The sequence below is a fragment of the Rattus rattus genome, chromosome 2 (genome assembly GCF_011064425.1).
Source record: "Rattus rattus isolate New Zealand chromosome 2, Rrattus_CSIRO_v1, whole genome shotgun sequence".
NCBI classification, from domain to species: domain Eukaryota; kingdom Metazoa; phylum Chordata; class Mammalia; order Rodentia; family Muridae; genus Rattus; species Rattus rattus.
The window spans coordinates 197,137,606-197,143,398 of record NC_046155.1 but is presented as its reverse complement, the minus strand read 5'-3'; positions in this window follow the sequence as shown (position 1 = coordinate 197,143,398).

The window sequence follows — 5,793 nt, the reverse complement described above, 5'->3', positions numbered from 1 at the left end:
AGGGGACAATTTAATATGAAATATTAGCTGGTAAAAGAGACCAGCTGCTTACTAAAGAGGATGAGTCAAGCTATAACCCTGCTCCTATTATATGTAATGACATTGGCAAAATGTGGACTTTTATTCCGGGAAGAAATTGCTGAGTTTGAATGTGTCATGGGTATGCCTGCAGACTCCCAAGTTCTGAGGGAACTGCTTTTCTGAGTTGAACTAACGCTGTGAATCTAACAGGCAGAAGACCCCTTAGGAAAACTGTCTTTATTCCTAAATCATTCTATATTCTATATGAAATGTCAGTTTTTCATACAGAGACAATGGATCAATCAAAACTCAATCCTCCTATCTCAGCTTCATGATTCTTGACATCAGGGTATAGACATATCCAAGGGGTGACGGTTTGCAGCACACACATCCTTTTGCGTTTGGTTAACTTCCCCACCGATGGAGTGTTGGGCTCTCTTTACCCTATAAAGTTTGCATTTCATACATATCATCTTTCTAGCTTCCAGACTGCTATCATCTTGTACTTGTGGCTAAAAACTCTTACAACTACCAATGCCAATAAAATCCATCCAATAAAATTAACAAGCAATTCTATTAATTTTGAATATAAAGCATTCCAGCAACTTCAGTAGCTGCTGCTTTACCATGTAGACATAACTAATTTATTTCCTATAGATTTTTCCTCCCACTTTAAATCTAGACATTTCCTTTTCTTATCAAATGTCTCTTCTTCCCTCATGTTTTGAAAACTATGGACTTGATGTCTTGATTCTATAATGTGTTTTCCCTTGACCCGAATCTATCTTTCTATTCTTTGATTCTCAGTCTGTACAATTTGACCCTTTGCCTAGAGCATCATGTTTTCCTAAAACAATAAAAAATAAAACAAAAAATGTGGGGGCAGGGGAGTATGGGATTGTCTGTCTTTCAAAGCCAGAGGTCAACTTATCATTCCTCACCCTATGTATTCTTTTATTGTAACAGAATTCTTCTACTGCATTCTTTTATTGTAACAGTTGTAACTCTTTCCAACTCTGGTACTCACAAATTCTATTGAACTAACTGGCCAGAAAGCTCCCATGATCCTCTTGTCTCTGCCTCCCTAATGCTGAGATTGCATGACCACACCCACATCCTTACCAATATGGTGAGAGTCTGAACCAAGGTACACAGTTGTTCTCCAAATGAGCCCTCTCCCCGGTCTCCACCTGTTATTGTTCCCTGAGAACATTGTTGTCAGTATCCTTCATACCACCCACCCTTCACTGATCCCATTTTCCATCGTCCCCAATGACACTTTAGCCTTTTAAAGCCAAACTCCTGGGTTGTCAATCCATTTAATCTGTATTCAAAAGTAATCAAAAACAGAGTCAGCCAGGAGCTGTGGATGGCTTTTATCATCGGTCTTCTTTTCCTGGCCTTTTGTAGGTATGTAGGCTTTCTGCTCTTCTTGTTCCCATTCTAACTTGCACCTGTTGGTGCCCAATTTTGTTATTTGTGGCAATCAATTCACAATTGCACAGAAAATTTCCAACTTGAATTATAATCTTCCCATCTGGATATAACAGCATACTTGGGTACCATCTATCTACCACTAGCAATGGTGCAAAGAAGGAGCTTCTACAGACAGACAGACAGACAGACAGACAGACAGACAGACAGAGAAAGTTTCTAAAACTAATAGAGATTATCTGACACAGAAAATTAATATGTGGAGCAAAGAGGGTTCAATAAGAATTACCAGAAGGAAAGGCTTTTAGGAAACAGTTTCTCAGATACATTCATTTTGTATAGTATGCAAAGGAAACAATTAGTACTTCTCATTTATTTGTAGTCTTGTTGAAATCAACTCAGGGAAAAGTAAAAAAGAAAAATTCATCTAAAATAAAATCAGTAGCTTGGAGACAATAAAGTTTTTTTGAGATAAACCAGATCTCTCTGAAGTTTGCCTCAACAGGCAAGATTGGATTTAATGTAATAACTCATTGGATCTACATCACTGGCTGGGTTCAGTATAACTAGATCATGGGGTTAAAAACCTAGCTCATGATTCTCCAAGGATAAGTTGGCTTTTCTAACAGTGTGTAAATTTCCTATAGTGCATTGATGCTGGGTCAAGTTATATACACTGCTATTGCAATGTTATATAAAAACTTTCCACTTCTGGTTTCTAGCTGGTGCCTGAACCTCTCTGATTCCGGCCCACAGCTCCCTGCTCCCAAACCCCATGGGAGAGAGAGCTCATCGCCAAGATGTGTGGGCACTCCTAGACTGCAGGGCAGGAGAGCCCACCACTTCTGCCCACCTTTGCCCACATCCCTGGCCAAAGAGGAAACAGTATAGGGCCTCTGGGAACAGGAAGATAGGGGCACTCAAGCTGCAGGAGCCCTGCAGTCCAGACTGTGCCAGGATCTGAAGGGACCCGGTCAAACAGCTCCCTGCACACAAATCCTGTGGGAGGGAAAGCTAGACCTTCAGAGGGGCAGACGTGCCTGGAAAGCCAGAGGAGACTACTCTCTGCCCACATTTGTGACTCTAGAGGAAAACACCTAGCATCATCTGGGCCCCCCTGTGCACAGGTATCCCGGACAAGGAGGAGTAGGCCCTTCTGGTTACTGCTCTCACGGAGAGCAAAACCAGGCCCCGAGGAGCGACTTCAGACCCGAGAACAGAGGTAAGACCAACTTTTCTGCTCCAAGTGACCTGCCTGGTGGACTCAGGACACACGCCCACAGGAAGAACTGAAAGCCAGTAGACAGGAACGACTACATGCCCGAAAGCAGAACACTCTGTTCCAATAACTGGCTGAAAGAAAACAGGAAAACAGGTCTTCAGCACTCCTGACACACAGGCCTATAGGACAGTCAAGCCACTACCAGAAATAGCAGAACAAGGTAATACAAGAGACAACCTGATGGTGAGAGACAAGGGCAGGAACCCAAGCAACAGAAACCAATTTTCCCACGAAAGCAAACACTGAATATCCAAACACACCAGGAAAGCAAGATCTAGATTTAAAACCACATTTGATCATGATGATGGAGGACTTCAAGAAAGACATAAAGAACTCCTTAGCGAAATGCAGGAAAAAACAAGTAAACAAGTAAAAGCCCTTAGAGAGGAAACATAAAAATCCCTGAAAGAAGTACAGGAAAACACAATAAAACAGGTGAAGGAATTGAAAATGGAAATAGAAACAATAAAGAAAGGACAAAGGGAGACAACCCTGGATATAGAAAACCAAAGGAAGAGAAAAGGAGCCGTAGAAACAAGCATCACCAACAGAATACAAGAGATAGAAGAGAGAATCTCAGGAACAGAAGATTCCATAGAAATCATTGACACAACTGTCAAAGATAATGGAAAATGGAAAAAGCTACTGGCCCAAAACATACAGGAAATCCAGAATAGAATGAGAAGATTAAACCTAAGGATAATAGGTATAGAAGAGAGTGAAGACTCCCAGCTCAAAGGACCAGTAAATATCTTCAACAAAATCATAGAAGAAAACTTCCCTAACCCAAAGAAAGAGATGTCCATAAACCTACAAGAAGCCTACAGAACTCCAAATAGATTGGACCAGGAAAAAAAACTCCTCCCATCACATGATAGTGAAAACACCAAATGCACAAAACAAAGAAAGAATATTAAGAGCAGTAGGGGAAAAAGGTCAAGTAACATATAAAGGCAGACCTATCAGGATCACACCAGACTTCTCACCAGAGAATATGAAATCCAGAAGATCCTGGACAGATGTCATACAGACCCTAAGAGAACACAAATGCCAGCCCAGGTACTGTACCCAGCAAAACACTCAATTAACGTAGATGGAGAAACCAAGATATTCCATGACAAAATCAAATTTACATAATATCTTTCTACAAATCTAGCCCTACAAAGGATAATAAATGGTAAAGCCCAACACAAGGAGGCAAGCTACACCTTAGAAAAAGCAAGAAACTAATCGTTTTGCAACAAAACAAAGAGAAGACAAGCACATAAACATAATCTCACCTCCAAATATGAAGATAACAGGAAACAACAATCACTATTCCTTAATATCTCTCAATATCAATGGACTCAATTCCCCAATAAAAAGACACAGATTAACAAACTGGATACATAATGAGGACCCAGCATTTTGCTGCCTACAGGAAACACATCTCAGAGACAAAGACAGACACTACCTCAGAGTAAAAGGCTGGAAAACAGCTTTCCAAGTAAACAGTCTAGAGAAGCAAGCTGAAGTAGACATTCTAATATCGAATAAAATTGATTTTCAAAAGTCATCAAAAAAGATAAGGAAGGATACCTAATATTCATCAAAGGAAAAATTTATCAAAATGAACTCTCAAACATAAATATCTATGCTCCAAATACAAGGGCACCTACATACATAAAAAAAATCTTACTAAAGCTCAAAGCACACATTGTACCTCATACAATAACAGTAGAAGATTTCAAAACCCCACTCTCATCTATGGACAGATCATGGAAACAGAAATTAAACAGAGACATAGACAGACTAAGAGAAGTCATGAACCAAATGGACTTAACAGATATTTATACAAAGTTCTATCCTAAAACAAAAGAATATTCCTTCTCACCACCTCATGGTACTTTCCTCCAAAATTGACTCTTTAATTGGGCACAAAACAGGATTCAATAGATACAGAAAGATAGAAATAATCCCATGAGTCCTGTCAGACCACCATGGGCTAAAGCTGGTCTTCAATAACAAGGGAAGAATGCCCACATATACATGGAAATTGAACAATGCTCTACTCAATGATCAGCTGGTCATGGAAGAAATAAAGAAAGAAATTAAAGACTTCTTAGATTTTGATGAAAATGAAGGTACAACATACCCAAATATGGGACACAATGAAAGCTGTGCTAAGAGGAAAACTCATACCTCTGAGTGTCTGCAGAAAGAAACAGGGGAGAGCATATATCAGCAGCTTGACAGCACACCTAAAAGCTCTAGAATAAAAAGAAGCAAATACACCCAGGACAAGTAGAAGGCAGGAAAAAAACAAACTCAGAGCTGAAATCAACCAAGTAGAAACTAAAAGGACTATACAAATAATCAACAGAACCAAAAGCTGGTTCTTTGAGAAAGTCAACAAGATAGATAGCCAGACTAACCAGAAGACACAGAGGGTGTTCCAAATTAACAAAATCAGAAATGAAAAAGGGAGACATAACAACAGAATCAGAGGAAATTGAAGGAATCAGAAAAAGGACTGAAAGAGCTGAAGGGGCTTGAGACCCCATATGAACAACAATGTCAACCAACCAGACCTTCCAGGCACTAAGCCACTACCTAAAGTCTATACATGGACTGACCCTGGGCTCCAACTGCATAGGTAGCAATGAATAGCCTAGTAAGGGCACCAGCGGAAGGGGAAGCCCTTGGTCCTGCCAAGGTGGACCCCCAGTGAACGGGATTCTTGGGGAGAGGGCGGTAATGGGGGGGGAGGATTGTGAGGGGGAGGGTTTAGAGGGATGTTAGCATGGAAACCGGGAAAGGGAATAACATTTGAAATGTAAATAAGAAATACCCAATTTAATAAAGATGGAAAAAATTAAATTAAAAAAAAAACTTTCCTTCAGAGAGGAACAACTGAATGGGTTTTCCTATTTCTCCCTCCCTCATTCACAGTAAGTCTCCCATTAAACAAGTCAATAAGAGAATTGGTGGTCTTGAGGGGTTCCCTCTGGGAAAATTGATTCCCAGGACATGTGCCCAGATACTAGAATACAAACTGTAGAATCAGTCAGTTCTAG